General features: G+C 37.5%; 1 pseudogene; it reads right to left on the reverse strand.

The window, feature by feature from the left end:
• Positions 1 to 900: 900 nt before the first annotated feature.
• LOC114371529 lies at positions 901 to 7,286 on the reverse strand (annotated as a pseudogene).
• Positions 7,287 to 23,026: the final 15,740 nt, after the last annotated feature.

Genomic DNA, 23,026 nt, shown 5'->3' on the forward strand with positions numbered 1-23,026 from the left:
CATATTTTGCACCTGTTGGTGGAATCTGCTGGGCCATTCTTGGGTTTCTCCGCGCAACAACGTCCACAAATGTTTCACGCTTGAGGTTCGGAACCTCTGGGTACTTCTTTGCCTGGTGTGCTCTTCTCCTTTCCTATTCCTGTTGTCTAGTGACTGGTGGAACTCTAGTCTCTGATTGTCTCCCTCCAGGTGTAGCTCTGTCGTATTTTGGGATGTTAACATACAACTTTAACCCTCCCAAAACAATATTGTCCAATCGCCTCTCCAGCTGGTTCACATCGTCCACTCCCTTAAATCTTGCAAAGTTGTATCTCCTTCCATTTCTATTCCTCTTGCTGGATATGAAAATCTCTCTTACATCGCCCACTTTTTTTAATTGCTGCCACAGTTTGCCCTCCGTTGCGTCTTCGGGGAAACGAGTGAAATAGAACGAAGAAATGTTGTGATGGTCCCTCCAATTTGCCCTCACGTAGCTCTGCTGGCCTCCCTTCCCTTTTCCGACGATATTCAGACATGGATCCCCCCCTCTCTCTCAGTCTCACACTCTCTCTCCTCTCCCTTTTGGTTCTCACTCTCACCCACCCATTGTTTCTCTCACCGGTGTATCGCTCTCTCTCTTTCTCTCTAATTCTCACCTTCGTCTACATAACCTTTTATCTCAAACCAGGTACGGCAGTGTAGCTTTCAAAGGAAATAATAAACTTGTGTGATCAGAATCAACAAGATGTGACTACATTCTTTTAGTGAAGTTATTATGCAAAAACTCTAGATGAAAAGCAGGCAGAAAATAAACAGACTTATTTCTTCTAAGAAACAAAAAGAAATACTATATTATGGGAATTCCTAGCTGCCATATCAACACAGACACAATTATTCTTCTATAAATTAATTATTACACCTCTAAGAATAACCCTTCAAGTCACTTTGATCACTATCTACCACTCCGACAGGACTTGTCAATATTTCACCTTCACAATCTACAAACAGAAACCTCTTAACCAGAGACACTAAAACCTCTTTGGTTACAGAAGAATCAGTGACAGAAGCAAGGCACCCAATTGCACCCTGAAAAATGAAGAGGAAAAAAGTTATTCCAAATTTCTTAAACACTATCAATACATTAATAAAAAGTAAATAATGACAAAGATCTGAGAGCAGTTGAGAACTGCATGTAAACACCTCATATTTCATAAAGCATCATATTTAGGATAAGGAAAGCTAGAGGCAACATTACAAGCCACAGTATACTGTTAGCGAATTTACCAAAAAAAAGGATACTGTTAGCCTAGAAATTCTCCAAAATTATTTTAAATGGCCCAAGTAGAAGACTGTTCAAACATTTGAGCTGAAAAAAATAATTCATACATTTTCTACAATAAAATAGAACACAAGAGAAAGGTATCATTCTATATGAAAGAATGAGTATCATAAGTGATAAATGCAGAACCTTTAAACAAAAGTGCTTTTCGGGAAGTGGACTGATAAATAAATCTGACAAAACATAAAGCAACTGATTCGAACAAGAAACCAAAGACTTTATGTTTTTGGTAGCAGCTTTCTTTGAATAAGTAGGTTGCATGCCGAACTCTGACAAAAAATCATATTCAGCATGGCAATTTTCCATACTCTTTTTAGGGCTAAGTGCAGCTTTGTTCTGATTCACAAGAATCTCCACAAAATTCATGAACATTTTAGAAGGAAAATCAATTGGAAAAAATATACATATAGCCACAAAAAGTAAAAGGGTCTCCACCAATTCATGGAAATGTGACCTGTAAGGCCTTGTTATTCAGTATTTTGCTAAGAACTAAGTACTCCGAGAGGGAAGTAGGCCTCATCATTCTGATGGGCTTCAAAAATTCTTTTGAGTTCTCAAAACTGACAATAGTTCTCTGAACCTTTCTAAGCATCATTAGAATGAGAGAATATATATTTTTCTCAAAGTAATAAGCACTGAAACACATAAGCAAAATGTTAGGCATCACTTAATTCCATCATCCTTTCTATTTGTGTTGCTAATGGTTTGTCATAATTAAAAACATGGATGTGGATTCATCATTATCTCCATATTTATTTTTTCTCTGCATGGAGAGATTGGGGGCGATCATTTCTCAAGAAGTTCATGTGCGAAGGTGGAAGCCAATTTGTTTGTCGAGGAATGCTCTGCGAGTGTCCCACTTATTTTTTCTGAATGATGTGATGCTTTTTTTTTTAAATCCAAGTTGAATGCTTGGAAAAGTTCCCTTCTTAACAAGCCTGAGAAAGTTACTATGGCTAATTCAGGTATTGCCTCACTATCGTCTTTTGGGATGGAAATTCAATAGTATCCCCATTATGTGATATGAACCCTCATGGCACAAGGGCTGACTTAGGATCGTCGAGGATTAAACCTTGATGGAAAATGCGGAAATTGATTAAAGAAAGGATGACGAATAAGGTGGTTAATTTCGTGGGTCTTAATAAGGTGGTTCTTGGCATAAAATGGAATAATGAGATGAGAAAACGTAGATTAAGTGGTGGCTGGACAGAAATATAGAAATGACAAAAACTCAAGCTACAGGACTCCAAATGAGGTGATTCCAAAACGAGGTGAAAGGTCTGGTCTTGTAATTCAATTTAGGCTCAAGAATCACTTAATTTGAGTGCGTAAAACGGGAGTTATGGCCACGAGATAATTCTGGGCAGAAGTGGATTTTCTGGAATTATGATTTGAAAAAACAAGGTTGAAGATGAAAGGAAGGAAAGAATCACTCTTTCCGGCGAGGGCAACACACAAAGGTAGTGAATGTCCTTTGATACAGCCAGGGTGTTCTTGAATCACTCAAGAATTTAGGAGAATCACTCTCACTAAGATAAAAGAGATAAACTCTAATTTTCTGAATAAAACTCAACTTGTATTTATTGATAAAATGGTTCAGCTTATATAGAAGCTTTACAGAAGATTTTAGTAATGACCCACTAACCTAGAATTAAAATAACTTAATGCCATTAACCTAGGGAATTAAAAAAAACTTAATGGCTGAGTGTAACTGAAATTGTGGCAACCAAAAGTCACCCCCAACAGCCAACAAGTCAGCCACCATTTGGTCTCCCAAAAGGCTGATGCCTAGGTTGCCAATTGGGCCCTTATTACAACTTGAACAAAACCTAACTAAAGCCCTTTTAGTTGATTAACCCAAAACTTATTTTTGGTCAACCAACTTTACAAGGATTGGGCCATTATTTAGACAAACTAAACACTCTAAAATTGAGACAAAGTGGTGTCATTTAGTCCTCCTCCATTTGGGCCATGATACAACTCACAACCTTGGACTTTTCTCCTTGAAACTTGGGCTTGTATTCAAATAGTATGGACAGCACTTGTTGAACAGCTTCCTTGGCTTTCCTTGCTCTAGCCCTTGTCATAGGTCCTCCAAGTCCTTCAAGTGGATCCTTGCCCTTGCTCTTGGTCATGTCCTCATCATTCTCTCCCTCTTGAAAAGGATTTGTCCTCAAATCGGATTCTCTATCTGCATCAAAAAGAGATAAATCAGAGACATTGAAGGTGGAACTAACATTATACTCACCGGGCAACTCAACTTTGTAAGCATTGTCATTGATTCTTTCAAGCACTTGAAATGGTCCATCTCCCCTTGGTTGAAGCTTTGATTTCCTTTGTTCCGGAAACCTTTCTTTTCTCATGTGCACCCAAACCCAATCTCCGGGTTCGAAGACAACCTTCTTTCTCCCTTTGTTGGCTTGTTTAGCATAGCTTTTATTTTTCCTCTCAATTTGATCTTTGACTCTCTCATGAAGCTTCTTCACATTGTCCGCCTTTGCTTGACCTTCTTTATGCTTAAAAACAGAAACATTAGGCATAGGCAAAAGATCAAGAGGAGTTAGTGGGTTAAAACCATAAACAACTTCAAAAGGAGAACAATTAGTGGTGCTATGAACAGCTCTATTGTAAGCAAATTCAACATGGGGTAAACAAGCTTCCCAAGTTTTTAAGTTCTTCCTCAAAATTGTCCTAAGCAAAGTTTCCAAAGTCCTATTAACAACTTCCGTTTGCCCATCGGTTTGTGGGTGACAAGTGGTTGAAAATAACAATTTAGTGCCCCACTTGCTCCACAAAGTCCTCCAAAAATGACTTAGGAACTTAGAGTCCCTATCACTAACAATGCTCCTTGGCAAACCATGGAGTCTCACAATCTCCTTGAAAAACAAATCAGCCACATGGAAAGCATCATCAACTTTTTTACATGGAATAAAATGGGCCATTTTAGAAAACCTATCAACAACCACAAAAATGGAATCTCTACTATTGCTTGTTTTTGGCAGCCCCAAAACAAAATCCATGGATAAATCAATCCAAGGATACTCTGGAATTGGCAATGGAGTATACAATCCATGAGGCTTTACCTTAGACTTTGCCTTTTTACATACAATGCAATGTTCACAAAATTTCTGCACATCCTTTTTCATATGAGGCCAATAAAAATGTTCTTCTAATGTCTCTAGAGTCTTTTGGACCCCAAAATGCCCCATTAAACCTCCTTCATGTGCTTCACAAACAAGCAAATTTCTAGTAGAACATTTAGGTACACACAATTTGTTTTCTTTGAAAAGAAAGCCTTCATGTCTAAAGAAACCATTTTCTGAAAAATTTTCACAATTTTTAAAAATTTCTCCAAAAGTTTCATCATTTTCATACATTCTTTTCAAACATTCAAGACCAATCAATTTTGTTTCAAGCATAGAAAGTAATGCATGACGCTGAGAAAGAGCATCGGCTACAATATTACCTTTTCCCTTTTTATGTTTGATAACATAAGGGAATTGCTCTAGGAATTCCACCCACTTCGCATGCCTTTTGTTAAGCTTGCCTTGCCCCTTGATATATTTGAGGGACTCATGGTCACTATGAATGACAAATTCCTTGGGATAAAGGTAGTGTTGCCATGTTTTCAAAGCTCGTACTAAGGCATACAACTCCTTATCATAAGTTGAATAGTTAAGGGTAGGATCACTTAACTTTTCACTAAAATAAGCAATTGGATGGCCTTCTTGCATCAACACAACCCCAATCCCAACATTTGAAGCATCACACTCAATTTCAAAAGATTTTTGAAAGTTTGGCAACGCAAGTATGGGGGCATTAGTTAGCTTTTGCTTAAGAATACTGAAAGCTTCTTCTTGTTTCTCTCCCCATTTGAAACCAACATTTTTCTTGAGCACTTCATTGAGAGGTGCTGCCAATGTGCTAAAATCCTTCACAAATTGTCTATAAAAACTTGCTAAGCCATGAAAACTCCTCACCTCGGTCACGGACTTAGGTGTAGGCCATTCTTGAATAGCCCTAACCTTCTCCTCATCAACTTGCACTCCTTTAGAACTCACAACAAAACCAAGAAACACAACATGGTTAGTACAAAAGATGCATTTTTCAAGATTGGCATACAATTGTTCTTCTCTAAGCACAGTCAAGACAGATTTTAAATGATCAATATGCAAATCAAGTGAAGTGCTATAGATAAGAATATCATCAAGCCTAGGTATAGGATGCCTATATTTAATGGTGATGTTATTAAGGGCTCTACAATCGGAACACATGCGCCATGTCCCATCCTTTTTAGGGACCAAAATCACTGGGACAGCACAAGGACTCATACTATCTCTTACCCAACCTTTGCTAATGAGATCATCCACTTGTCTTTGAATCTCTTTGGTTTCTTGTGGATTACTTCTATAGGCTGGCCTATTGGGCAAAGAAGCTCCCGGAATGAGATCAATTTGATGCTCAATTCCCCTCAAAGGTGGTAGTCCACTTGGCACATTTGGTGGAAACATGTCTTGAAAATCCTGCAAAAGAGTTTTAACACTAGAAGGCACTTCAAAATCATCAAAAGTGTTAGTGGTCAAAATCTAATTTTTGCAAAACAAGATATATAGTGACTGTTTAGCACGAAACAACCTCTTGACCTCACTTTTTGTGGCTAAATAGCTCTCCCTCACTTCAAGTGTTTCACTCTTCTTTTGTTCACCCTTTTTCCTCTCAAGTGTTTCCCTCTTTTTCTCACTCTCAAGTGTTTTGCTCACTTTTTCTTTTTCTCTTTTCTCTTGAAGAAGTTTTTCTCTCATTTTCTTTTGATCCTCACACACTTCTTGTGGACTCAATGGCTTGAGCACAATCTTTTTGTCTTGGTGCATGAAAGAGATCTTGTTGGTGTAACCGTCATGATTGGCTCTTTTATCAAATTGCCATGGTCTCCCCAAAAGTAAGTGACTAGCCTCCATAGGAACAACATCACAAAGTACCTTATCATTATATTTCCCAATGGAAACGTCCACTTCAACTTGCTGCCTCACTTGCACCTCCCCATCCTTACTAAGCCATTGAAGTTTGTATGGCCTAGGATGTGGTTTAGTAGCTAAATTTAGCTTTGACACTAATCTAGCACTAGCCACATTGGTGCAACTACCTCCATCATGATCACCATGCACACCTTGCCATTGATTAAACATCTAGTGTGAAAGATGTTTTCTCTTTGGCTCTCCTCCTCATGCTTCAATTGACCACCAAGTAACCGCCTAATCATCAACAAATCTCCCTCCGGAGTCTCCTCTTCCTCTACATACTCACTCTCCTCTTCCTCTTCAACATCAGATTCACTTATATATTCTTCATCTCTAAGAACCATGGACCTTTTGTTAGGGCACTCATAAGCATAGTGTCCTAGGCCTTGGCACTTGAAACACTTCACATCTCTACTCCTTTTAGAGGGTTCCTCTTGGGACTTGGAGCGAGTTTTTTGATGGGATAGGTGTGGAACTACTAGAAGTAGCAGCCCCATCTTTCTTACCTTTGTCTTTCCAACTAGAAGAACCAAAGTTGGTAAAACTCCTCTTAGCCACTCCCTTTTTAATTGTTGCTCTACTTGGATTGCTTTGTGAAGCAAATCATCCATTTCAACAAACTCCTACAGCTCAACAATATCACGGATATCATTAGTCAAACCATTAAGAAATCGAGCCATAGTTACCTCCACATCTTCATCAATCTTTGCTTGAATCATGAGCACATCCATTTCCTTGAAATACTCCTCAACCCCCTTGTTGCCTTGGGTTAGTTTTTGGAGCTTGAATTTCAAGTCCCTTGAGTAACTAGCCGGCACATACCACTTCCTCATGATCTTTTTCATCTTCGTCCATGTATCAACCATTGGCTCTTCATTTCTTGCTCTTTCCTTTTGTAGCTTGTTCCACCACACAAGAGCATAGTCGGAAAACTCCGTGGCGGCAAGCTTCACCTTTTGGTCCTCCTCATAGTTGTTGCATGAGAAAACATGCTCTATTTTCATCTCCCACTCCAAGTAGGCCTCCGGATCATTCTTTCCTTTAAATGGAGGAATGTTGAGTTTAATACCATCAATTCGGTTTTGTCTAGGAACACTATCATTCCCTCTTCTCCTCCTTTCTTCTTCATTATGATCTCTATTCTCCATTTGATCCAACCTCTCATGGAGCGCATCATCTCGTTGTTTCATTAACCTCTCCAAATGTTGCATCAAAGCTTGCATTTGGAATTGTGAAAGCCCCACTCCATCATTAGGATTAGTACCTGACATCTCAAACAAACAAATCAAACGTAACAAGACAATTATTGTTGCTGTTTGAATACCTCACCCACTCAAGTGTATCACACAATTATGGCTTTTCTCTAATGAAACACTCTTGCCTTTTACCACTCTAATTCCCCTTGAGTTCTTAGGCAATTCAAGAGATTATGGCCACAACAAAGAACAATTCACCAATATGTGTAAGGTAAGGCTAGAGAGACAAGGAAAAGGTTAACCAAGAAAAAGGCTAACAATGTTTTTAGGCACAAATGAAGGAAATAAAATTCAGAATTTAGGAATTCAAGTAACAATCCTTCATGCAACCAATATATTACCTTAAAGAGATTATTTTTTTTAAAGTTCTTCAAGCATGAACCATTCAGCCCAATTTTTTTTTTTTATTTTGCTTATACGAAATTCTGTTTCTTTTTTTTTTATATATAACAAAGAGATCAAAAGGCTTAACTTTTGCAATGGTTCAACCAAAAAAAATATATATATATGAATAAGAAGGTAATATAAATGGAAAAGAGAATAAAGAAGGATGTTACCCAATATTTCCAGCAAAGGAAGTGTTGATCCTAGAACCGGAGCTCTGATTACCAAATGATATGAACCCTCATGGCACAAGGGCTGACTTAGGATTGTCGAGGATTAAACCTTGATGGAAAATGCGGAAATTGATTAAGGAAAGGATGACGAATAAGGTGGTTAATTTCGTGGGTCTTAATAAGCTGGTTCTTGACATAAAATGGAATAATGAGAAGAGAAAACGTAGATTAAGTGGTGGCTGGACAGAAATATAGAAATGGCAAAACCTCAAGCTACAGGGCTCCAAATGAGGTGATTCCAAAACGAGGTGAAAGGTCTCGTCTTGAAATTCAATTTAGGCTCAAGAATCACTTAATTTGAGTGCGTAAAACGGGATTTATGGCCACGAAATAATTCTGGGCAGAAGTGGATTTTCTGGAATTATGATTTGAAAAAACAAGGTTGAAGATGAAAGGAAGGAAAGAATCACTCTTTCCGGCGAGAGCAACACACAAAGGTTGTGAAAGTCCTTTGATACAGCCAGAGTGTTCTTGAATCACTCAAGAATTTAGGAGAATCACTCTCACTAAGATAAAAGAGATAAACTCTAATTTTCTGAATAAAACTCAACTTGTATTTATTGATAAAATGGTTCAGCTTATATAGAAGCTTTACAGCAGATTTTAGTAATGACCCACTAACCTAGAATTAAAATAACTTAATGCCATTAATCTAGGGAATTAAAAAAACTTAATGGCTGAGTGTAACTGAAATTGTCGCAACCAAAAGTCACCCCCAACAGCCAACAAGTCAGCCACCATTTGGTCTCCCAAAAGGCTGATGCCTAGGTTACCAATTGGGCCCTTATTACAACTTGAACTAAACCTAACTAAATCCCTTTTAGTTGATTAACCCAAAACTTATTTTTGGTCAGTCAACTTTACAAGGATTGGGCCATTATTTAGACAAACTAAACACTCTAAAATTGAGACAAAGCGGTGTCATTTAGTCCTCCTCCATTTGGGTCATGATACAACTCACAACCTTGGACTTTTCTCCTTGAAACTTGGGCTTGTATTCAAATAGTATGGACAGCACTTGTTGAAGAGCTTCCTTGGCTTTCCTTGCTCTAGCCCTTGTCATAGGTCCTCCAAGTCCTTCAAGTGGATCCTTGCCCTTGCTCTTGGTCATGTCCTCATCATTATGCTTGCTACTTTGTTGACAAATCTATACAATGTTTTATTTGGAAAGGTCAATTACATAGTGTCTTTTGTGTTTCTCAACTCATAAATATATGTTCATGGTCATTCACATGTGATTGAGTAGGATAATATTCAAGTAAAGGCAAACATAACCTTTCAGAATTTACCGTTGGGATTGAGGACCAAAGGGTTAAGTAGATAAGAGGAAAGGAAATTGATTTGGTCAAAGTCATTTTGGGAGGAGCTATTGAGAACAATGCTACATGAGAGTGGGAAAGTCATATGAGGTACTTGTATTCAAACTTGTTCACTTCATGTGAATCGATAATGGATGTTCGTATGTGCATGTGTAGCCTGGATATGTATATCTCTTAGTATAGGATTAGAATATGAAATCATAATAAAATGGATATTGGCATTGACTTTTAATTGGTAAAAAGAAAAAACCAATAATAAGAATCGACATGTACCCGTGCGTACCCATGTGTGTCAAGTATTGTTTTCTTTTGCAAGCAAAACATGTACATGATGGGCAAGGTTTAGTTTTAGTTATATTTTATAACAGAAAGAATGGTACTGGATTGTACACAGATGATGAGCATATTTCCCTTCCTACTTTTATTTTCTTTGTTAACAATAGTAAGATAAAGATTTTATTTTTTAATCTTTTTCTCTTTCTCTCTAACAAAGGATTTTTACTTTTTTATCATTGTTTTTTAATTAACTCATGCATTGGTTTATGACATTAATTAAGTAACAATTCTACTTTTTGATGTTGCTTAAATCATAAAAAGTATAGAATAATCATTTGCTATCTAAAGCTTTTTGCGCATAAAGTTGTCGTCCTCTTTGAATAAATAAAAACAAATAAAAGTGTTCTTTCTATAAAAATAATAAAAATCAAAAAATAATTTTTTGGGATAAGGTAAACATTTAAAGTTACATGATTTTGCGCAAATAATTAAAGGTACCATTTTCTTTAATGGGCGTTGTAGGATCTAACACCTTCCCTACACGTAATCGACTCTCGAACTTATCTTTGATTTCAAAGATCATTTTCAAAAGGGTGTTCCAATGTTTTCCTCTCAAAATAAAATATTGGTGATGACTTCATTTTTATATTTTTTTACGTCGCCCCATAGTGACTCTGATTGCGACAAATGGTGACTCTATTGGGGACTTTAAGAGAGTCAAGCCTTATATAATTGATTGCGCAAAATTATAATTTTTTAAAATATATTTTTTTACCCCTATTTTATTTTCTTGTGTAATGTGTTCTATTTTTAGATATTCTATTTTTTTATTAGCTTTGTCTCAACTTTAGGACAAAAGACTATTACTATGGATATATTTGTTTGTTTCTTTTTTGTGCAAATTTGGGTAGTTGTTAGGATCAAAGGTTTGTATGTTCCCTTACACACTTCAGAGTCCACTTACTTCACACACTTTTCGGGCTCTACACCCGAGCCTCTGCAAGCCTAGGAAGTAGAAGGTGGCTCAATGACTGTTATTGAGGGGCTTGATATCCCCTTGACAGTTGTTGGATTACCACCGAGATTGTTACCATTATCATGAGACAATCATATTGAAAGGATATCATTCCTTCTTGTGGTTGAATCATGGGTTGGGTCTTTGTCTATTTGATAAAGGCAATTTGGGGACCATCTAAATATTTAATAATATAGATCCACCTTGGAAATTGTTCACTGAAAGTTGAACTTAGTGATCACCAAAATTCAAAGCCATGACCTTAATGAATACCTTACCCTAGGTTTTTACCTTGATAGGTCCCAAGGGAACATACTTTCCTTCATTCTTTCATTCCCATTCACCTCATACATTCATAATTAGTTAGGCATCTAGTTTCTTTATTTCATAAATACAAAAAAAATTATCATCCCGCATCATGTTGTACCTCATAATTTCTATGCACGCATATTTATATATAAATAGAGGTCATCATTTCATTCAAGTGAAAATCATGCATGCATATTAGGACGATGTACATGTAGGTTACATCCATGTTTGTATATCTCTCATATCACTTTTAGTTTTAGAATACACGTGCTTAATGGTGTTTAACATCGAGGATATTCAAAATCCTGCTAGCAATACATCGAGACCTGGAAAGAACATAAGAATTAAAGTGCTAAAAAATGACATAGAATAAATTAGATTCGTAGAAAGATGACCAAGGAAGCATGAATGAGTATTGAGAAAAAAATATGATCAGATTATGGATTTATTGTCGATCCCCATTGAAGTTTTGATATTAAGCGCTTTATCTTAATTTTGGAATTCAGACCTAAGATGTTTTGAGCTACCTACTTTGGACCTTGTACCTGTTAGACAAGTGGCCTCAGATATCTTAAGAAGGGGGGGGGGGGTTGAATTAAGATATTCCAAACTATTTCCCCTAATTAAAAATCTATTTCACTTTTTACTCAAGTTATGAATTCCCTTAATGACAATCTTCTTAAATATTAATTCAAATGAAACAATTTGAATATGAATATAAAGCAATAATAAATAAAGGAGATTAAGGGAAGAGAAAATGCAAACTCAGTTTTATACTGGTTCGGCCACACCCTTGTGCCTACGTCCAGTCCCCAAGCAACCCGCTTGAGAGTTCCACTATCTTGTAAATTCCTTTTACAAGTTCTAAACACACAAGGACAATCCTTCCTTTGTGTTTAGAGATCCTTTACAACAAGAGACTCACAGTCTCTTAATCCCTTAGAGAATGAGAAGAAGAAGAAGAACAAATCTCTCTAGAAAGAGATGGATTTTACAGATTGAGCACTCAAATAATTCCTTAATGAATTGCAATTGAATTGGCCAAGGAATTCTTAAGAGGATAAAATGAATTTGCTCTTTGAGAGGATAAACACTTTGTTGTTCTGAAAATCTCTAAGCAATTTCGTGTTTAAGTCACATATATATAGACCATTGGTGGTCATGAATAAAGCCTTTGAAAAGTTGTGACTCTTGAAATTATTTTTCTGAAAATCCTGTCTGGTAATTGATTACAGTAATTGTGTAATCGATTACAGCTTTTAAAATTTGAATTAAAACGTTTACTAACTGCTGGTAATCGATTACCAAAATTGTGTAATCGATTACACAGTCTAAAATTTCGAATTCAAATTTTTGTAGCTGTTATAAAACGTATTTGGCCACTGGTAATCGATTACATCCTCTGGTAATCGATTACCAGAGAGTAAAACCTTTGAGAAACACTTTTTAATTTAAATCACTTGGCCAAACCTTTGCTAATTCAATTAGGAATTCCCTTCCTAATATTCTAGTGATCATCTTGATGTTGTGACTTGTAATCTTGAAGTATTGTCTTGAATTTTAATCTTGAAAAGCCCATTTGCATCAATTGGCCTACCAATGGGTCAAACTGATTTTGAAAGTAGAGGAGCAATCAGAGAGTGGAATAAAACTTTCCTAGAAAATTGTTTGTAGACTTTAGCCGAGAAGAAGAGTTAGGAATTTCTTAATACGACTCTAGCATCACTTCTTTATGGATTGATTCTATTCCCATTCACTATATGCATGATCGATCGTGTAGCCATGGATGTATTCTTTGCTTATGAAACCCGAGGAGAAAATCCGGTTCTGGCTATCTTGGTAGATACTTTTCTTTCCATGGAGATTTGTCAGCAGAGGAAGAGAAAGATGCTATGATGTTGTAATCGCTTGTTGTTTGGTTGGTTGGTAACTCATTTATATGCATCCAATCATATAGGTTACTTGTCGAATCCTTTGTGAAGTTTTCATCACACCCCTTTGAAGAAACAATAAGCTATGGAGTGGAAGAGATATTTCTCAAAATTGGAGGTGGAACATTTTCAATGGGCATGCCCTTGGTATCATTCCCAAGATATGGTCTTTAGTTGTGGCAATTTTCCTAATGTGTCATTAATGAGGCCAAGAGGATGCGTAGCCTACACCCCGACAGTTGCTTTTAGGCAACTCAAATGGACTCAAGGTGTGCCAAATGTTGAAGAGTTGAGAGGTTTGATTTTTCAATATGCTTCAGGTGATAGTCATAGGCAACAGGAAGAAGTCAAAATGGCTTAGCAAAATGTTAGAAAGAACAGGGGGAAAGAGCTTAGAAAACCTCATGTGACTGCCTCATAAGAGTATAAGGAATAGAGGAAAGTCAGAGTAGTCCCTATTTGCAAAGAAATCTCACATGAAGAGAGCCTACCTCAAGAATCTGGTCAAACTTTGGCTTCTTTTTATTCTCAATTGGAAATTCTAAGGGCTCAGATAAGGTTGATAGAGGAAAAAGAAGAAAGTGCGAAGACAAAAATAGAAATTCTTAATTGGTAGTGTCAAAAAAAGATAGAGAGATAGGGAACTTAAAAGATGAGTGTGCTGATGCCCATGAAAGCTCGACCTGTGCCAAGAAAGCAAGGAAGAATGCTCCGTCTATGATGATGGAATTGCAAGATAAAGTTAAAGCAATGGAAAGAGAGATGGCCAAAATTAAAAAAGAAAAAGAAGACCCGAAGATAAAAATTGTATTCAAGAGAAAAGATTGGAGCGCCTAAGCAAAGAGTTAGTTGAGAAAGGCCTTGATATGGAGAAAGGTTAGGGATTAGTTGAAGAATATCTTAACTCCCTCACGCAATCAAATCTAAAAGAGAAATGCCTTTCAAAAACAATTGTTGAGTTGACATGTGAGCGAGACAAGTTGAGCTCTAACATCCTAGGATTACATTTGGTTGTCGAGCATCACCATGAAAAGAAGAAGAAGTGGATGAAAACTTGTGAAGATATGACTCATTGTGTTCATCATCATGTCACAAACTTAGCAGCACAATTCTAAGTGGTCGATGAGGAGATCAACTCAAATCCAAGAATAAAGCTTCCTTTGAGGGTTTTTCAGTTATTGAAGTATTGCCAAAATCTAAATAGAAGATTCATGTAGAATGGGATGCAATTTCATGCACTCCATTTCAAAAAGAGATTGTATTTCAATATTTGGGTTAATAAAATGAGCTTGGATTTTGTGCTTTCGTTCTAGACATTATTCATTGAGGAGAGAATTTCCCCTTGGGTAATTGTCAACCACATTTTTAACTTGAGATTTTTAGTCCTTGATTGGAAATGTTGGCACACCTCATATTGCTAGCATATTAGACCTCATCTATTAAGGAGGAAATACTCCCTTGGAATGAGTGTCAGCCACTTGGCAACCTAAGAGGGAATATACCTCTAGTGCCAAAATGTGGGAATCTCCTTCAAAATTGAACACTAGGTTTTTCCTGTCTTCTTGTATCTTGTTTCTTTTGCTTAAAGTATTTTCTGCACAGAAACGATAAAATCAAGAAAGAAAGTGTATCCTCGACACCCCTATAGAATGCGGTCCTAAGCAAAGATTATGGATGAGATGGAAGAGCAAGAGCACCATGAGGAGTTGAGAAATGGTGTCAACTAGATGAAAGAAAAAATGGCACAAATCTAGAGGCGCTACATGACTTAGAAAAGAAAAGCTCAAAGGGAATCCCTTCTGGGCCTTTGACACGCATCTTAATAAACTTGTGCAACATGTTGATTCTCCAGATGTCCAATGGCCACCATATGGCCTTCCACCAGGCTACACACCTCGAACAATAGGGGATTTTTTGGAGAATGATCCAACTTTGACTCAATCCCAAAATGCATAACCATAGAGTTTGATTAAGAACCCTATTGCAAGCACTTCTCATATCCAAAATACAAACTTTGTTGGTCAAGAAACTTCTTTGAATCTTCAAGTCGTAGGAGGATCTCAACCAACACTTTCAAGTGAGCAGGTCCAATCTAGAGAAAAGTTGCAAATGTTGGAGGAAAGGCTTAAGGTCATAGAAGGTAGCAACTATGACATTAGGGAGGTTGTTGATTTGTGTTTAGTACCCGATGTAATCATCGCTCCAAAATTTAAGGTGTCGAAATTTCCTATGTGTAGTGGAATAAGTTGCCCAAAAGGACATCTGACAATGTACTATAGAAAGATGGTAGCACATACTCGTAATGAAAAGTTACTCATTCATTGCTTCCAAGATAGCTTAACTAGGGTAACTCTCAATTGATACATGCATTTGGAGCGAGCATATATTCATTCTTAGAAAGATCTAGCAGATTCTTTCCTTAAGCAATACAAATATAGCATTGATATGACTCCAGAAAGGTTCGACTTGTAGATGATGTCAAAGAAGGACGGTGAGACCTTCAAAGAATATGCACAAAGATGACGGGAAGTGGCAGCTCAAGTAAAACCTTTCTTGTCTGAGAAGGAAACAATGATGCTTTTTATTGATACTTTGTGAGCATAATTTTATGACAAGATGATTGGAAGTATTTCTTCTAACTTCTCAAATATAGTGGTTATCGGAGAAAGAATGGAGAATGACTTGAAGAGTGGAAATATCACCCTTGATTCTTCTAGAACAGTTGGCACCAAGAAACCCTCAAATTGGTAAAAAAAAAAAAAAGGAGATGCACACATGGTAACTTTCAAATCCCCTGGGATGTCTAGCTACAAACCCCCTCAAACATTTCATACCTCTGTTATGGCTTATGCCCACATCACAACCATTTCCCAAACCCTTTATCCTCAACCTTTCCACCCAACTTCGCCCACTATGCATGCCACAAAATCATGTCAACCTAACTTGTCATGGAACCAAAATTCTAGTCAAACTAAGCCACAAAACACCCAAAACTAGAAACAAGTTGAGTTCGATCCCATTCCCATGTCTTACACTGAGTTATTGCCTCACTTAATTCAAAATGGAATGGTATTACCTATCTCAATGAATCCCGTGGGGTCACCATATCCTAGGGGATACGATGCTAATGCAAAGTGTGATTATCATGTAGGGGCTATTGGTCATTCCACGGAAAGTTATAGAGCTTTGAAGATTAAGTTGTAGAGGTTGATTAAGGCAGGATGGTTGAATTTCAACCTAATGTTGGGAATAATCCTTTACTAGGCCATGGAGGATGGTTTGTCAATGCTATTGAATTTGTGGAACAAACCATGAAGTTGAGGGTAAAGGATGTGAAAACCCCAATGAAAACTATTTTTGAAGAAATGCACAAAGTTGGTATGATCTAGGGAAGTTCAAATGGAGATGTTGGGTGTGGATTACACCCTATTGCAGGTCATGCAATTGGAGAATCTGTTGATTTTAAGCAAATCCTGCAAGACTTGATGTATAAGAAATTGGTGCAAGTAGGATATTGTGAAAGCAATGTATCGATGATTGACACATCACCAGTGTTTCTAAGCCCTTAGTTATCCATTATACTAAGGGTGTCAACTCCCCGACTCTTAGCGCACCCGGTCTATCACCATACAAGTATCGAAGGCTTTCCTATATAAAGACAAAAAGGAAGTGCCATGGAAGTATGGTGCAAAAGTCTATGTGGATGAATATGATGGAAAATAAACTCCTAATGTTACAAATTTTGTAGGAGTCGGTAGCATGACTCAAAGTGGTCGAATATACACTCCAGGAAAATTAATGGTCGAACAAAAAAGGGATGAGGAGAAAGGAAAAGAAAGGGTTAATCCTGAAGTGGTTTGGAAGTATGGTGCAGAAGTTTATGTGGATGGATATGATGGAAAATAAACTCCTAATGTTACAAATATTGCAGGAGTTTGTAGCATGACTCAAAATGGTCGAATATACACTCTAGATAAATTAATGGTCGAACAAAAGAAGGATAATAAGGAGAAAGGAAAAGAAAAGGTTGATCCCAAAGAAGCAAGAGGAAATAAGAAAAGAGGTTTCTGATGAAGAAGCTAATGAATTCCTAAAGTTCATTAGACAAAGTGAATATGCAGTGATAGACCAACAGAATCGCACTCCTGCCAAGATATCATTGTTGTCACTTATACTAAATTCAGAACTTCACAGGAAGATGTTGTTCAAGGTATTGAATAAGGCTCATGTTATTCATTATATATCTAAAGAGAAATTCGAAGGGATTGTTGGAAACATCACTACTAGTAATCACCTAACATTTACTAATGATGAGATGCATGTGGAAGGAGCAGGGCATAATAAGGCCTTGCACATATCAGTGAAATGTAGAGATCATATCTGGGAAAAGTGCTAGTTGATAATGGTTCTTCTTTGAATGTGGTGTCGAGGACGACACTTGCCAAGTTACCATATGATGAATCCTACATAAGGCTAAGTGCTATGGTGGTTAGGGCTTTTGATGGGTCACATAGATAAGTAATTGGTGAAATACGCCTACCTATCCAAATCGATCCTATTACCTTTGAGGTAGTATTTCAAGTAATGGACATTGTACCAACTTATAGCTGCCTTCTTGGAAGACCATGGATTCATTATGCAAGGGTTGTGCCTTCTACCCTTCACCAAAAGGTCAAATTTGTTGTTGATGAAAAATTGGTAATTATTTTTGCTGAAAAGGATCTGCTGGTTAGCAAACCCTGATCCATTCCTTATATAGAAGCTGTTGAGGAGGCCTTTGTAATGCCCTGAAATTTCTCTAATTGAAAAATGATGTTTAATGCATTTCTTATGTTATTTGACTATTTGATTGATTTGGATGAGTTGAGGTGTTGTGTGAATTAACTATGTGTGATTGCTTCATGTGGATGTTGAGTTATGTGGAGTTTTATTGACCTAGGTTGAAATTGTGAGATTTCAAGTTTTACCCAAACCTATTCTAGTAAAACTGTGATCCTGGACTTATTAATCGTTAGATCTTTCTCAAATTTGTACAGTAGGTTCAAAACCTAGGTCTTCATGCTTTGACCGTTGGGATTTGGAAAATAACCCTTCTAGACATCTCGCTTAGCGAGACAAGCGCGCTAAGCACAATTCCAACCTGAGAGAAATTACACTCAACGTGAAATGTTGTGCTCAACGTAAATCCCAACCTAAGAGGAATTCTGCTCAGCATGAAATTTCACAGTCAACGCAAATTCCAACCCAAGAGGAGTTGCGCTCAATGCAAAATGTTGCACTCAGTGCAAATTCAAACCTGAGACGAATTGGACATAACGTGAATTGTCGTGCTCAACGTCAAAAGTGGATTTTTGCTTAGCAAGATCTATAGATTATAAATACATCAAATAGTGTAAAATTATGCATTTTGAGCTCTCTCTCCCTTCAACGTCAGCCCAAAAACCGTAACTCCTTCTCCTCCACCACCCACGACAACTAGTGGCCACCACGAGCAGCCGTTGCTTGCCACCGGACCACCACACAGAGAGGAAAGCTTTATTCAGAGCGAAATCCTCAGAATCCACTTTAAGGATTTGGTGGAGAACTCTCAATTCTTTCTTTCATAGTTTCGCTAAGGTAATGTTGACTTCTATGTCTGTCTCTTAGTTTGAGTTTTTCTTAGTGTCTAAGCTTTTCTTAGTGTCCCTTGTTGATGTTAAAAATGAGACATTTTAAAAGTTACATTTTTATAAAATTGATGTTATTTTTGTGACCTTCGTTGAACCCAATTACATTGGCGTGATCGAAATTTCAAAGAGGGAAGATAAGTCAGGGTAGACGCCATAAGGATTACCTTGATAAGTCTGAGTTTGGTTCAACAAGGAACCCGGAGAGAAGTTCTCACCAAATTTTATCAAATGCCAAAAGTTCCTCTATTGAAAACGAAATCCATACATATAGAGTATCTGAATGAAAACAAAATAAACAAGGGCCTTTAAAACAGTTTGGGCCAAAATTACAACGAAAAAATTAAAAAAAAAATATATTTAGCATGGGCCTTCCAATTAATCTGGGCCTTCAACAACAATTAATATTCTTAGTAGTGCCTCTGCCTCTAGGCCTTCATCCTTCTCCACTTGGGCCTTGTTAAGTGTGTCTGCTACCATTTGTTGGAGGATATCCACTGACTATTTTGTCCTACTTTTGGTCATAGGTCCCGGTATTTGGGCAGTTTTTGGATTCTCATCATTCCCTCCTTCTTGGAAAGCATTTACCCTCAAATGTTCAGAACCATCACCTGGCTCATGTACCACTTTCTTCTTGTTCTTGTTGGCTTGCTTGGCATAGCTTTCATTCTTCTTTGCAATTTGTGCCTTCACTTGGTCATGCAATCTTTTCACATACTCAACTTTAGCTTGTGCATCCTTATATTGAGTCTCTTGGGGATTGCTTTTGTAAGTTGGCCTGTTAGGCAATGAAGCTCCTGGAAGGAGGTCAACTTGATGTTCTATGCCTCTTGAAGGTGGTAGTCCATGAGGAATCTCCTTGGGAAAGACATCTTTAAATTCCTGCAATAAGGGTTCAACACTAGGAGAAACATAAATAGTTAACTCATTAGAATTTTCAGTAGAAATTTTACTGTCTTTGGAATATAATAGATATAGTGGCTCACGAGCAAGTAACACTTTCCTCACTTCACTTGCCTTTGCTAAACAATTAAATTTTCTCTCATGCGTATCACTCTTTCTCTCGTGTGTATCACTCTTTCTCTCACATGTATCACTCTTCTTTTCATATTCCTCTTTGGTGCCTCACTCTTTTCTTCTTGTTCTCTCTTTTCTCTCATTCTAATTTGATTATCACACACTTCTCTAGGGGATAGAGGTTTAAGAATAATCTTCCGATCATTGTGCTAGAAAGAAATCTTGTTGGTGAAGCCATCATGCACTGCTTTGGTGTCATACTGACATGGTCTTCCCAACAGTATATGAATCGCCTCCATTGGAACCACATCACACAGCACCCTATCATTGTATCTTCCAATGGTGAGACACACCTCAACCTGCTGAGTTACTGTTACCTCTTCATCTTCACTAAGCCATTGAAGTTTGTATGGCCTAGGATGGGATTTAGTATCCAAATTCAGTTTGGACACTAACCTGGAACTTGCAACATTGGTACAACTTCCTCCATCAACAATTAAAGAGCAAAGCTTACCATTAATCGTACATCTAGTATGGAAAATATTTTCTCTTTGGGTGTTGTCTTGTGGCTGCATTTGACTTCCCAAGAGCCTTCTCACCATTAGCATATCACCCTGCATAGCTTCCTCCTCAAGCTCTTCTTCCACTTCTTCTTCTTCACTGATTTCAGATTCACTGGTGATTGCTCCATCTGCCTTCATGATCATGGTCCTCTTGGTTGGACACTCCGAAGCAATATGTCATCTGCCTAAGCATTTTATGTTTCGGGTATCAGTGTTGGATGATGAGGTAGAATTATGCTTGGTTTCAACATTGGAAATTGCTGACTTTCCATGGGGATTGCACGAGTTACCTCCCTCCTTCTTGGATATGTTGGTCCAGTTCTAGTTGAAATTGTTAGATGAGTTCCTTGTTGCTGCAATTTTCCTCTTCAGCTGTTGTTCAACCCGAACTGTCTTATGCAGTAAGTCATCTAATGCCACGTACTCCTGTAATTCAACAACATCTCTAATGTCAAGATTTAGGCCACTCAAAAAATGAGCCATTGTGTCTGCAGTGTCCTCTTCAATGTTGGCCCTCACTAGTGTCATCTCCATCTCCTTATAGTACTCCTCCATAGTCAAATTTCCCTGGGAAAGCCTCTGGAGTTTCTGTCGCATGGCTCTATTGTAGCTAGTTCGAACATACCTTTTTCGCATAACCCTTCTCATCTCAGTCCATGTATCTATCTCCCACCCCTCCTCTCTCATCATCTCTCTTTGATTTTTATTCCACCAAACAAGGGCATAGTGGGAGAATTCAACTGTTGCTAACTTCACCTTCTGCTCTTCAGTATAATCATTGCAGGAGAATACATGCTTAATCTTCATCTCCCAGTCAAGGTAGGCGTCTGGGTCACTCCTGCCTTTGAAAGGGGGTACGTTGAGTTTTACTCCCACAATTCTATTCTGCCCCTCCATTTGGTTCGGTCCATCATTGACCCTTTTGTTCCCACCATAAGGTCTCCCAACATTCTGATTCATTTGGCGCTCTAGTCCTTCTATTTGTCCATAGAGCTCTTCATTGTTACGATTCAGCAAATGTTGCATTTGTGTAGTCATCACGTCCAGTAACAATTGCTGAGAGCCGTCGAGTTGATGATATACACCACCACCGTCACCAGTTTCTGCCATGATTAAGGAACAAACAATTCTACAATAATTTACACAAAGATTACAGGACCTCACCACACTCTACTCATGTGTTTCTCTCTTTCACGGTAGTTCACTCGTGTTTGATGCTCTCAATATAGGCTTTTCTATGATGTTTCTTTTTTCACTCTTGCCATTTACCACTCCCTCCCTCTTAAGTTCCTGGATGAATCAAATTGGACACACAAAGGTAATAGAATAGGAAAGAAAACTTAATTATAGAATGGCAAATTGGATACTAACAAATTGGATAACAAACTAACAGATTGGATGACAAACTTGGATAACAAATTAGGATAACAAACTAACAGATTGGATAACAAACTAGGATAACAAACTAACAGATTCGATAACAAATTAGGATAACAAACTAACAGATTGAAAAACAAACTAGGATAACAAAATAACATATTGGATAACAGATTTTTTGCCAAAACAAAACGCTTCTAACTACCTCAAATTCGTGTTCAAAGATTCAAACACCCACTTTTTTTTATTTTTCTACAACCTTTTTTTTTTTTGCTTTCCTTTTCAAAATTCGTCTAGGATAATAGACTATTTTTCACTCAATTAATTCCACTGGTCCAAATTCAATAGGCAATTGGGCAATTCGTTCAATAGTCAAACAAACAAATATAAGAAATTCAATGGCCTACTAAACCCTAAACCCCCAAAATTCTTCCAGTAAGCCAAATTGTCCCCAAACAGAATTTGAAACAAAATTCAAACAGATTTTTTTTGACACAGAATCTGAAAGAAACAAGAACAAGAGCAAGAACGAAAACAAGAACACAAACAAGATGCAAACAAGAACGCAACAAGGGCACAAACAAAAATGCAAACAAGAATGAAACAAGATGCAAACACAAAACTGAGACACAAATGACAAAGGAAAAAAATAAAAATTGGATAGGATAGAACCTGTAACAAGAGCCGAAGCTCTGATACCAGATGATGTGATCCTTACTAGGAGCATATCGCTTGATACATGTCACAGAGTTTGGATGACGCCACTTCCAAAGAGGGAAGATAAGTCAGGGTAGACACCACAAGGATTACCTTGATAAGTCTGAGATTGGTTCAACAAGGAACCTAGAGAGAAGCTCTCACCAAATTTTATCAAATGCCAAAAGTTCCTCTATAGAAAACGAAATCCATACATATAGAGTATCTGAATGAAAAGATAGAAATAGACATGGGCCTTTAAAATAGTTTAGGTGAAAATTACCATGAAAAAATTATAAATGAATAAAAAAAAACATATTTGGCATGGGCCTTCCAATTAGTTTGGATCTTCAGCAACAATTAATATTCTTAGTAGTGCCTCTGTCTCTGGGTCTTCATCCTTCTCCACTTGAGCCTTGTTAAGTGTGTCTGCTACCATTTGTTGGAGGGTATCCACTGACTGTTTGATCCTACTCTTGGTCATATGTCCCTGTATTTGGGTAGTTTTCGGATTCTCATCACTAGTTTTCCTAAGTGAGAGTGTCACATGGACACACTTAGGCTATTTCTTGATGAATGGTACCACATTGCATTTGAGGGTTGAGGTCAGTCAGGTGCATGTATTATACTGAGCATGATTATTTGGAA

Source organism: Glycine soja, chromosome 10 (genome assembly GCF_004193775.1).
Source record: "Glycine soja cultivar W05 chromosome 10, ASM419377v2, whole genome shotgun sequence".
Lineage (NCBI taxonomy): Eukaryota > Viridiplantae > Streptophyta > Magnoliopsida > Fabales > Fabaceae > Glycine > Glycine soja.